The 13,256-nt window shown below is 50.2% G+C and overlaps 1 long non-coding RNA gene across 1 annotated transcript in view; it reads left to right on the top strand.

Moving 5' to 3' along the window:
* LOC128841064 (uncharacterized) overlaps positions 1-11,661 on the top strand; it is a 28,475-nt gene extending 16,814 nt beyond the window's left edge. Inside the window, exon 3 of the long non-coding RNA XR_008445764.1 lies at positions 11,158-11,661. This is a non-coding gene — a long non-coding RNA (uncharacterized LOC128841064). The remainder of the gene's footprint in view (positions 1-11,157) is intronic.
* Positions 11,662-13,256: the final 1,595 nt, after the last annotated feature.

The following is a 13,256-nucleotide window of genomic DNA, read 5'->3' as shown; positions in this document are numbered from 1 at the left end:
TGATGGGGACTGCCAAAAATACAGGGGGTTATTAACCAATGCTGTATGTGTTCCTCCTTGTGATGGGGCAGAGCAGCTCCGCACTGGCACAGCAGGGGTTAATTCTTCCTTCCTGGCAGAGGGAGCTCCGCCCCGGAAGCTCTGCTGGGCATGCTCCAACTGGAGGCTAGGTATAAAAGCCTGCAAAGCTGCTCAGTTGGGATTGACCACTGGAGGAGAAGGACGCACACAGCCAGCTCCTGAGGAGAAACAGCCCACGTTCCAGGCTCCAGGAGCCAGCCTAGCCGGCCTGAACCCTGCATCTCAGACGGAGGACCCGCCAGAGGGGAACAGACCAGAACCCACGTCTCTGGAGGAGACTGCAACATTGAGGGTAGGAAGTGACCCAGGGGAACTTTAGGGATGAGCCGCGTTAGAGCAACGCTGATGTTCGTTGTGCTGCGGCCAAATCCCCGCCGAGCCAACGGCAAGGGGAATCCTGCCATTAGGAGAGCCCTGGGTCGGGACCCAGTGGAGAGGGAGGGCCCGGGTCCCCCTACGCCTCTGGCCGTTGGGCCACACTACCCCGCAGCTGAGGGGAGTTATATGGACTATGGCCGTTGGGCCGCGCTACCCCACAGCTAAGGGGAGTTATATGGATTCTGGCCATTGGGCTGCGCTACCCTACTACTGAGGGGCGTTATATGGACTCTGGCCGTTGGGCCGCGCTACCCTGCTACTGAGGGAGAGACAACGGACGGGACACCACCAGGAGGGGGTGCTCTGCTGGACAGAGCTAATTCCCAGAAACAACCAGTAGGAGGCGCCAGGTGGTGAGTCCCAACCCCGTTACACTCCTCCATCCCCAGTCCCACACCACCGGCCAAGCAAAAGTAGGACTCGTTATAAGCCTTCTGATGGGATATGCATTGGACTGGGCCTCGCCCCTGCTCAAACAAGCGAGCCGGATGCTATCTGACAAGGATGCCTTCCTCCAGGCGTCTCCTGCCATATCTGATGATCCCCACAGTGCTCACTTGCTAGAGGCAGCCCTGCAAACTCCAGCCTGGGCAGAGACCTCCTCTGACGCCACCCATTTTCAGAGACTCGTCTGTGACACCCTGCTTCTCAGTATCCCTCATTCCCACCTCCAAGGACCACGTCTGCCCTCAGCCACAGCGCCGCACTGAGTGCTTGTGTTCAGTCGGTGGCCACCAGAACCCCTGAGCCCTTTCCAGGGGCAGCGCTTTCTTGGCTACCACCCCAGCCTGTGTGTGACCTACATTCTAGATGTCTGACCTTGCATTGGGCTGTATGATGTTTGAGGCTCACCAAGCAATCCCGATCACTCTGTATCGGCGAGCTGTCAGCCCTCTACATCCCCTGCCTGTCCATGTGTCACTGGCACACTTTACCAGCAAGGGTTTTATATATTCTTCCAGAGCATTGAGCAAGATATTGAATGGCACTGGGAGGAGAACAGAAGCTGGAGGACCCCACTAGAATCTCTCCCACCAGTGGATGAATCCCCATCCATGTTTTGAGGTCTAGCAGCTTTTAAGCCCTTTCAGTCTGGACAGGGCTAATTTTTTAAGGAGAACATCATGTGGGACTACCTTACAGAAGTCCAAGAATATGGTGCCAATGCAGTCACCTTTATTAACTGACCCTGAAATGTCATCAGAGAGCAAGGTCAGGTTCATTTGGTGAGAAGGGTTCCATGAAATGATGTTGACGGGTACTAATTAAATTACCATCCTTTATTGACTGAGTCCAACACCAGCCATGCCATAATTTTGCCCAGGAGTGATGCCAGATTAACCAGTTTATAGTTACCCAGGTCATCCCATTTATCCTTTTTATGAATTGATACTGGATTGGATTTCTTTGTCCTTTGGAGCTTCTCTAGTTTTCCAAGATTTATTAAAAATGAACATGACATGTCAATTTGCTGCTTGGCCAACTCCTTTACAACTCTTGGGTGAAAATTCTCAGGCTCTGCAGATTTAAAGATATTTCCCTCTAGTGGATGCCATTTCACATCTTCCTTGATTGATGCTGGAGCAGGAAGTATTTCACCCTCATTCGGTGATCCTGATGCATCGTCTGACATGGTCAGAAACACAGAAGAAACATATTGTTTGAGCACCTCTGCCTTTTTCACAACAGCATTGATAGTGGGCTCCAGGGCTCTGGGCAAGCAGTGTCTGGTGCTCCCTATGCAGGGTTAGGAACCCAGATCCATGCTATGCTCTAGGGATCAGCATCAGCCCTTGTGATGGAGACACAGAGCTACAGACTCTGATCCAGGTGGGCAAAATGCAGCAGGGACTGACCCCTGAGGCTGCTCTGACCACTGCGTTGGGGAGAGCAGGCCTGTTAGATCAAGGTTGAGGCCCCAGTGGGATGCGGGGGACATTGACTGTTTGCCACAGGCCTAGTGGCCTCGCTTAACTGCCTGGAAACACACCACACCTACTAACTTTGGTACTCCTGGGCAGGGCCACCGAGAGCGGGTTCGGGCCCCGGTGAAAAAAATTTTTCAGGCCCCCCAGCAAGGGCGGACCGGCTAAACAGGGCCGACGAGGGGGGGGGAAGCCGGGCCCCCTTCCGGACCGCTGCGCCCCGGTAATTTGTACCGGCTTCCCCCCCCTCTCGTCGGCCCTGCTCCTGAGTCTGGGCAGTAGCCCCCCGCTCAGACACAGCTGGACGCTGATCAGTTTTGTCCTGGCCCCTTAGTGGGCATGTAGGGACTGGAAAGCAGGAGTGGGGTCCATGTGGTTCCCTGTTGGAGGGTTCGGTGGGCCATGGGTGGGTCTGTGTTCCTTCTGCCCTGGGGAGCTCTCCATCCATGTTTATGGGCAGGGGGGTGAAGGAAAGGAAGGGCAGGGGTGGGGCTAGTGACTCCTCCTGCCCCCCAGCTGCTTTGGCTTTGGGCAGGAAGGGGGGCAGACTTCTGCAGTTATGGGCGGTGGGTAGCCACACCATAGGTACCTCGTGCCTGGCATCTGGACTTGGCTGTGTTCTACACAGACATCTCCCATGTGCCAGGCTGGGGTGTATTTCCCCAGCTACCCCTGCTGGAGACATGGCACTAGCATCATGTCTAGGGCCAACTTGGCTACCAACCCAATTGGGTTCCTGTGGACCGCTCTGCCCCTGGCATCAGCAGCACTCTCTTCCCCCAGCCCCGTGCAGGCTGGCCTGTGCCGAACACGTTTCCCATAATGAAATTCAGCAGTTTGCTGAAAGCTGCTCAAATTGCTGCATGCCACTTGCTGGCATTCTGGGCCAAATGCTGCCGGTTGATAGCTGCAGAAATCCCCTGTGCCTGGTCTGGAGCAGAGGAGGCTGTGACGGGTTGGATTACAGAAACCCCGTTGGGGCTGCCAACTGATGTGCCAAGACTACTTTTGCCCCTGCCTTTTTTGCCAGCTTGGGACTTTAGCACCCTGTTTTGTTGAGCCAGACACGCCAGTCTGCTCCAACACCGACCCAGGGTTTGAACCACGTGCCCCAGAGCTGCAGACTTAACTGAAAGCAACTTAAGAAGTGTTTTTGTTTTTAACACTTAGGTCTGGTCTACGCTACGGGGTTAGGTCAAAGTTATCCGCATTAGGTCGATTTAAAAATGAATGTGTCCACATAACCAACCCCGTTCCGTCGACCTAAAGGGCTCTTAAAATTATCTTCTGTACTCCTCCCCGTCGAGGGGAGTAGCACTAAAATCAACTTTGCTGGGTCGAATTTGGGGTAGTGCAGATGCAAATCGATGGTATTGGCCTCTGGGAGCTATCCCAGAGTGCTCCATTGTGACCGCTCTGTACAGCACTTTGAACTCCGATGCACTAGCCAGGTACACAGGAAAAGCCCCGGAAACTTTTTGAATTTCATTTCCTGTTTGATCAGTATGGCGAACTCAGCAGCACAGGTGACCATGCAGTCCCCCCCAGAATCGTAGAGCGTAGAATGTTTCTACGCTCCCCCTATGATATCTGTCCCTGAGGTTATCGCAGATTAGAAGGCGAAAAAAACGCACTCGCAATGACATGTTTTCCGAGCTCATGCAGTCCTCCCGCACTGATAGGGCACAGCTTAATGCATGGAGGCATTCAGTGGTAGAGGCCAGGAAAGAATTAAGTGAGTGCGAAGAGCGGAGGCAGGACGCGATGCTGAGGCTAATGGGGGAGCAAACGGACATGATGAAGCATCTGTTGGAGCTGCAGGAAAGCCAACAAGAGCACAGACCCTCGCTGCATCCACTGTATAACCGCCTACCCTCCTCCCCATGTTCCATAGCCTCCTCACCCAGACGCCCAAGAACGCAGGCCGGGGGAGGATCCAGGCACCTAGCCACTGCACTCCAGAGAATGGCCCAAGCAACAGAAGGCTGTCATTCAAACAGTTTGATTTTTAGTGTGGCTACAATAAGCAATGTGGCCTTGTCCTGCCCTCCTCCCCTACCCCACCCGGGCTACCTTGTCCGTTATCTCATTTTTAAAAAATTAATTAAGAAAGAATGCATGGTTTCAAAACAATAGTTACTTTATTTCAAAGGGGGGAGGGTGGTTGGCTTACAGAGAATTAAAATCAACAAAGGGGGTGGGTTTGCATCAAGGAGAAACACACACCTGTCACACCAAAGCCTGACCAATCATGAAACTGGTTTTCAAAGCCTCTCTGATGCGCAGTGCACCTTGCTGTGCTCTTCTAATCGCCCTAGTGTCTGGCTGCTCAAAATCTGACGCCAGGCGATTTGCCTCAACCTCCCACCCCGCCATAAACGTCTCCCCCTTACTCTCACAGATATTATGGAGTACACAGCGAACAGCAATAACAATGGGAATGTTGGTTGCTCTGAGGTCTGACCAACAGCCCCAGCGAGCTTTTAAATGTCCAAAGGCACATTCTACCACCATTCTGCACTTGCTCAGCCTATAGTTGAACTGCTCCTTACTACTGTCCAGGCTTCATGAATGGATCCCCTGAGCAGGAGAGCAGAGTTGCTGCGGAAGCAGTGGACGAGGATGGTTAGCAGTCCTACTGCACCGTCTGCTGCCAGCAGCACCCAGGAGGACCAGAAGGGATCCCCTGGGCTTGTCGCTGGGGAATAGGAGAACAGAGGAGCAGGAGAGCAGAGTTGCAGCAGAAGTGGTGGAGCCGTACACCATGCCCTGGAGGTTGCTAGGAGCCGGGCAGGGAAGACATTCCCAGAACCCCCGGCCAAGCTACATGTCTGATGAGGACAGTTAGCAGTCCTACTGCACCGTCTGCTGCGAAGGCAAGGAACGGCTGCTGTGTAGCAATGCCAGCTGCTGCAGGTGTTTCTGTGTCGAATGCTTGGAAGTCTGGGTAGGGCAAGGTATCTCGGCCAAGGCAAAAGAGCAAGAGCCCTGGAGCTGTTACATGTGTCAACCACAGAAATGCTATGGGGTGTTACAGCGCCGACCAGACTGAAATGTATGGCTGTAAGACTTCTTCACCAGAGACAAAGGACAGGAATATGATGCACCTAAAATCTAAAAAGGCCCGCACATTTCCCAGAGTCACTACCCTTGATAACAGAATGTCAATGACTGCATTGGCTACTTGGATCACAGCAGCCCCCACAACAGCAGCAGTGATGGTGAGCTGAGTGGGCTCCATGCTTGCTGTGGTATGGCGTCTGCTCGGGTAACCCAGGAAAAAAGGCGCAAAATGATTGTCTGCCGTTGCTTTCATGGAAGGAGGGGCGACTGACGGCATGTACCCAAAACCACCCGCGACAATGTTTTTTTCCCCATCAGGCATTGGGAGTTTAACCCAGAATTCCAATGGGTGGCGGAGACTGCGGGAACTGTGCTAGCTACCCACAGTGCACTGCTCCGTAAGTCGATGCTAGCCATGGTAGTGAGGACACACTCCGCTGACTTAATGCGCTTAGTGTGGCCATACGCAATCGACTGTATAAAATCGATTTCTAAAAATCAACTTCTATAAAATCGACCTAATTTCATAGTGTAGACATACCCATAGATGGTTAACTTTTAATGGGGTTTAAACCCCAAATAAATTTGTTTTACCCTGTATAAAGCTTATACAGGGTAAGCTTATAAATTGTTCACCCTTTATAACACTGATAGAGAGATATGCTCAGCTGTTTGCACCCGCAGGTATTAATACATACTTTGGGTTAATTAATAAGTAGAAAGTGATTTTATTAAATACAGAAAGTAGGATTTAAGTGGTTTTAAGTTGTGACAAACAGAACAAAGTAAATTACCAAGCAAAATAAAATAACCACGCAAGTTTATGCCTAGTACAATAATAAAACTGAATAAAGATAAAATTTTACCCTTAGAGATGTTTTAATAAGTTTTTTTACAGTCTGGACGCCTTTTTAGTTTGGGCACAATCCTTTCCCCTGGTACAGCCCTTGTTTCAGCTTATGTGATAGCTAGGGGATTTTTTATGATGGCCACCTCTTTTGTTTTGTTCCACCCACTTATATATTTTTTGCATAAGGCGGAAATTCTTTGTCCCTCTCTGGGTTCCCACCCCTCCTCCTCCTCAATGGAAAAGCACCAGGTTAAAGATGAATTTCAGTTTAGGTGACATGATTACGTGTCACTGTAAGTTGCCAGCACAAACGTATACAGGAAGACTTACAAGTAAAACAGAGCCATCTACAGTTAATTGTTCTGGTTAATGAAAGCCATCAAAATTTTAAATGACCATTAATGGTCCACACTTTGCATAATTACAATAATTAAAGTTATATTTTATATTTCTAGTTTTAAATACAAAAGTAATACATTTAGAATAACCGCACTTAGTAAATTATAAGCTTTGTAATAATACCTTACAAAAAATCTTTTGCATAAAGCATATTTTAGTTACATTATGTTTATACTCATCAGCATACTTTTATAAAATTATATAAAGTGCAACGTCACAGAGGCAACCTTCTGACGCATTAAAATAATCCGTCCCGGCAGCTCCTGAGTTTGCTGGAGGCTTGGGACAGCGTCAGGATGCAAAACGTCTTCTGCAGACCCAGCTAGAGGCAACGAGGAAAAGAGCTGCAATCGCTAAGCAACCTACACTGGCCTGAGCAATACCAAGGAGGCTCAGGGGCGCTTTCCAGCCGTAGGGCTCAACACCCCTTGCCAAGGAGGAGAAGTGGCAGGGAGGGAGGCCAAGGCCCAAATTCACTCAGCATTAGCCGCTAGTGCAGCTGGTCTCTCCCAGCCTAGTTTCCTGACTACTGGATCACACTGCCTCCCCCGTTGCACTCCCAGCTACCCCATAATGCCAGGCATTGGCATGGAGCAAAGGAAATGCTCCCATAAAAATGGTAGAAATATTATAGAAATGAACGGCCCTGTGCCATCCCATGCTACCGCCCACAGCACTTTACCTTCCTGTATCCAGGTTGAAGTCCATGGGATTCAGTTTGGCAAACTGCTGGATTTCATATTTTCCAGGAAAACTCCCCGACCTGTCCAGGGTGGGTGTGGGATGTCCTGGGAGAAATGATCTCCAGAGATCACAGCTGTCACGCCACTGCACGCGCAGCCACTTGGAACATCACAGTGGCAGTGGGGAGAGCACTCCAATCCTCCTGCACCAGAAGCCATTGGAGCTATAGGAGAATCTCAACTAGCTGCTAGCAGCATTGGGCCTATGTCACAACTGAGCAGTTTGGATTCCACCCAGCAGAGGACAGCAGTGGCATACAGATGCACTGGCCCCTTCATTGTAATAGTTTACACTTGTATGGTGTCTTTCATTTGACAACAGAAAATCATTTCCCAAAGGTAACTCACTTCATTGTGTAATGTAATAGGACATAGTGCTTTTCCTCCCTAGAGCTCAAAGTGCTTTACACAGGAGGTCAGTATCATTAGCCCCCTTTGACAGATGGGGAAACTGAGGCACAAGGAGGGGTGATGTGACTTGTATTCACATCACTCCAGGAGCTGAGGCTTTAAGGAAATCACCAAATATTCTGAGACTCGAGATGAAATTATGAGAGACAGTAACACAGAGTACTGCATGGCCCATCAGCTGGAGGGGACGTGTTGTCAACTCCTTATGATTTTATCCCCAGTCTCATAGAAACATAGAATATTAGGGTTGGAAGAGACCTCAGGAGGTCATCTAGTCCAATCCCCTGCTCAAAGCAGGACCAACACCAACTAAATCATCCCAGCCAGGGCTTTGTCAAGCCGGGCCTTAAAAACCTCCAAGTATGGAGACTCCACCACCTCCCCAGGTAACCCATTCCAGTGCTTCACCACCCTCCTAGTGAAATAGTGTTTCCTAATATCCAACCTAGACCTCCCACACTGCAACTTGAGACCATTGCTTCTTGTCCTGACATCTGCCACCACTGAGAACAGCCTAGCTCCATCCTCTTTGGAACCCCCCTTCAGGTAGTTGAAGGCTGCTATCAAATCCCCCCTCACTCTTCTCTTCTGCAGACTAAATAACCCCAGTTCCCTCGGCCTCTCCTCGTAAGTCAGATGCCCCAGCCCACTAATCATTTTTGTTGCCCTCTGCTGGACTCTCTCCAATTTGTCCACATCCCTTCTGTAAAGGGGGGACCAAAGCTGGACGCAATACTTCAGGTGTGGCCTCACTAGTGCCGAATAGAGGGGAATAATCATTTCCCTTGATCTGCTGGCAATGCTCCTACCAATATAGCCCAATATACAGTTGGCCTTCTTGGCAACAAGGGCACACTGCTGATTCATATCCAGCTTCTCGTCCACTGTAATCCCCAGATCCTTTTCTGCAGAACTGCTGTTTAGCCAGTCAGTCCCCAGCCTGTAGTGGTGCATGGGATTCTTCCGTCCTAAGTGCACTTGTCCTTGTTGAACCTCATCAGATTTCTTTTGGCCCAATCCTCCAATTTGTCTAGGTCACTCTGGACCATATCTCTACCCTCCAGCATATCTACCTCTCCCCCAGCTTAGTGTCATCTGCGAACTTGCTGAGGGTGCAGTTCATCCCATCATCCAGATCATTAATAAAGATGAACAAAACCTGCCCCAAGACTGACCCCTGGGGCACTCTGCTTGATACCGGCTGCCAACTAGACATCGAGCTGATGATCACTACCGGTTGAGCCCAACAATCTAGCCAGCTTTCTATCCACCTTATTGGCCATGATCTTTGCTTATTTACATAGAGCCCCAGCTCATAGAGTCATGTGAAAACTCTAGAATCTCAGGCCTGGTCTACACTATGAGTTTAGTTCGAATTTAGCAGCGTTAAATCGAATTAACCCTGCACCCATCCACACAACGAAGCCATTTACTTCAACATAAAGGGCTCTTAAAATCGATTTCTGTACTCCTCCCCGACGAGGGGAGTAGTGCCAAAATCGATATTGCCATTTCGAATTAGGGTTAGTATGGCCGCAATTCAACTCTGGGAGCTATCCCACAGTACACCATTGTGACCGCTCTGGACAGCAATCTGAACTCGGATGCACTGGCCAGGTAGGCAGGAAAAGCCCCACAGACTTTTGAATTTCATTTCCTGTTTGCCCAGCGTGGAGAGCACAGGTGACCACGCAGAGCTCATCAGCACAGGTAACCATGCAGTCCGAGAATCGAAAACGAGCACCAGCATGGACTGTACAGGAGGTACTAGATCTGATCGCTGTATGGGGAGAGGATTCTGTGCTAGCAGAACTACGTTCAAAAGACGAAATGCCAAAATATTTGAAAAAATCTCCAAGGGCATGATGGAGAGAGGCCACAATAGGGACTCACTACAGTGCCGCGTGAAAGTTAAGGAGCTCAGACAAGCCTACCAGAAAACCAAAGAAGCAAACGGAAGGTCTGGGGCAGAGCCGCAGACATGCCGCTTCTACGCTGAGCTGCATGCAATTCTAGGGGGGGCCGCCACCACTACCCCACCCCTGACCATGGATTCCGAGGAGGGGATAATCTCAGCCATGCCTGAGGATTCTGTGGACAGGGAAGATGAGGAGGAGGATGACGACGAGCTTGCGGAGAGCACACAGCACTCCATTCTCCCCAACAGCCAGGATCTTTTTCTCAGCCTGACTGAAGTACCCTCCCAACCCTCCCAGGGCATTATCTCAGACCATGAAGCCATAGAAGGGACCTCTGGTGAGTTACCTTTGTAAATATAAAACATGGTTTAAAAGCAAGCTTTTTTTAATGATTAATTTGCCCTGAGGGCTTGGGATGCATTTGCGGCCAGTACAGCTACTGGAAAAGTCTGTTAACGTGTCTGGGGATGGAGCAGAAATCCTCCAGGGACATCTCCATGAAGCTCTCCTGGAGGTACTCCAAAAGCCTTTCCAGAAGGTTTCTGGGCAGTGCAGTCCTCCATGGTAGGACACTTGACCCGCCATGCTAGTAGCAAGTAATCTGGTATCATTGCATGACAAAGCCTGGCAGCGTATGGTCCCAGTGTTTGCTGGCATTCAAGCAACATCCGTTCTTTATCTCGCAGTGTTATCCTCAGGAGAGTGATATTGTTCATGGTAACCTGGTTGAAATACGGGAATTTAATTAAGGGGACAGAGGTGGCCGTTCCTACTGGGCTGTTTGCCTGTGGCTGAAAAGAAATCCTTCCCTGCAGTTAGCCAAGCGGGGGGTGGGGGGGATTGGTGCTGAGCTTTTCACGTTTGGCTAGCAGGGATCTTCCCTGATACCAGCCATGCGGTGTGGGAGGGGTAAAGCTATCATCCCAGAGAATTGGATGGGGGGGGTTAGTTTGGTTTCTGCAGGGATCTTCCCTGATACCAGCCATGCAGTGGGGGGAGGGATAAAGCAATCATCCCAGAGAATTGGATGGGAGGGGCTTAGTTTGGTTTCTGCTGCTGCACATTAACAGGAAAACCGCAGCACTCAACGGGCTTTGCTTGGTATGTGGGAAAGGAGGGCGCTGCTTTTCTGAAGGCTGCAGAAGCCGAAAGACAATGGCTTACCATGGCTGCGTGCAAGCCAAATTCTGTTGCCTGGACCTGCGTCTGTGATCTCTAACACCAAAGCTGCAGGCACTCAATATTAAGATGCAAAATGCGACCTTGTACTGAAATCACATGTGCTATGTAATGTGAATAGTGTTGTTCACCGTGAAAGAGTATAAGCATTGCTCTGTAAAATGTATCTTTTTAAATACTTCTCTCCCTTTTTTCCCTCCCTCCTGCAGCTGCAAATTTTTCAAGCCTCCCTCCTCCGTCCCGAAGGCTATCTCAGATAAAGCGGCAGAAAAAAAGGACGTGAGATGAAATGTTCTCTGAAATCATGGAATCGACCCGCAATGAAAGAGCTCATCAGAATGAGTGGAAGGACGCGGTATCAAAGTACAGGAAAGATGCCAGTGAATGTGAGGACATGAGGGACCAATGCGAGGAGAGGAGAGACGCTCGAGATGAGAGGTGGCGGGATGCAACGCTGCTGCTGCTGCGTGAGCAAACGGACATGCTCCAGCGTCTGGTGAAGCTTCAGGAATGGCAGCAGGATCACAGAATGTTGCTGCAGCCCTTGTATAACTGCCCTCCCCCCTCCCCATGTTCTATAGTCTCCTCACACAGACGTGTAAGAACACGGGGAGGGGGGAGGAGGCTCCGTGCACCCTCCCACTCCACCCCAGTGGACAGGCCAACCAAAAGGCTGTCATTATATTGAACTTTTTTAGTGGCCTTTTCCTTCCCTCCTCCCAAACCCCACCCGGGCTACCTTGTCAGTTCTCTCCCTCTTTTTATAATCAATTAATAAAGAATACATGATTTTTAAACGATAGTGACTTTATTTCCTTTGCAAGCAAGCTGTGATCGAAGGGGGTGGGTGGGTTGCTTACAGAGAACAAGTCAATCAAGGGGGCGGGTTTTCATCAAGTAGAAACCAACAGAACTTTCACACCGTAGCCTGGCCAGTAATGAAACTGGTTTTCAAAGCTTCTCTGATGCGCAGCACTTCCTGGTGTGCTCTTCTAATTGTCCTGGTGTCTGGCTGCGCGTAATCAGCTGCTAGGCAATTTGCCTCAGCCTCCCATCCCACCATAAAGGTCTCCCTGTTACTCTCACAGAGATTGCGGAGCACACAGCAAGCAGCAATAACAATTGGAATATTGGTTTGGCTGAAGTCTGAGCGAGTCAGTAATGTGCGCTAGCGACCCTTTAAACGTCCAAATGCACATTCTACCACCATTCTGCACTTGCTCAGCCTGTAGTTGAACAGCTCCTGACTACTGTCCAGGCTGCCTGTGTATGGCTTCATGAGCCATGGGTTCATGAGCCATGGCATTAAGGGATAGGCTGGGTACCCAAGGATAACTATTGGCATTTCAACATTCCCAATGGTTATTTTCTGGTCTGGGAAGTAAATCCCTTGCTGCAGCCGTTTAAACAGAGTAGTGTTCCTGAAGGTGCGAGCGTCATGAACCCTTCCCGGCCATCCCACGTTGATGTTGGTGAAACATCCCTTGTGATCCACCAGTGCTTCCAGCACCATTGAAAAGTACCCCTTGCAGTTTATGTACTGGCTGCCCTGGTGCTCCATTGCCAAGATAGGGATATGGGTTCTATCTATCGCCCCACCACAATTAGGGAATCCCAGTGCAGCAAAGCCATCCACTATGACCTGCACATTTCCCAGAGTCACTACCTTTGGTAGCAGCAGCTCAGTGATTGATTTGACTACTTGCATCACAGCAGCCCCCACAGTAGATTTGCCCACTCCAAATTGATTCCCGACTGACCGGTAGCTGTCTGGCGTTGCAAGCTTCCACAGGGCTATCGCCACTCGCTTCTCAACTGTGAGGGCTGCTCTCATCTTGGTATTCTTGCACTTCAGGGCAGGGGAAAGCAAGTCACAAAGTTCCATGAAAGTGCCCTTACGCATGCAAAAGTTTCGCAGCCACTGGGAATCATCCCACACCTGCAACACTATGCGGTCCCACCAGTCTGTGCTTGTTTCCTGGGCCCAAAATTGGCGTTCCACGGTTAGAACCTGCCCCATTAACAGCATGATCTCCAAAGCACCGGGGCCCGCGGTTTGAGATAGTTCTGTGTCCGTGTTCATGTCCTCATCACTCTCGTTGCCGCGCTGCAGTCGCAGCCTCCTCCTCACCTGGTTTTTCAGGTCCTGGTTCAGCATAAACTGCACGATAATGCGTGAGGTGTTTACAATGTTCATGACTGCTGTCTTGAGCTGAGCGGGCTCCATGCTATGGTATGGCGTCTGCACAGTTCACCCAGGAAAAAAGGCGCAAAACGGTTGTCTGCCGTTTCTTTCATGGAGGGAGGG

This window comes from Malaclemys terrapin, chromosome 7 (genome assembly GCF_027887155.1).
Source record: "Malaclemys terrapin pileata isolate rMalTer1 chromosome 7, rMalTer1.hap1, whole genome shotgun sequence".
Lineage (NCBI taxonomy): Eukaryota > Metazoa > Chordata > Testudines > Emydidae > Malaclemys > Malaclemys terrapin.
The sequence above is the reverse complement of the archived record's forward strand: the minus strand, read 5'-3'. Positions and strand labels throughout refer to the sequence as shown.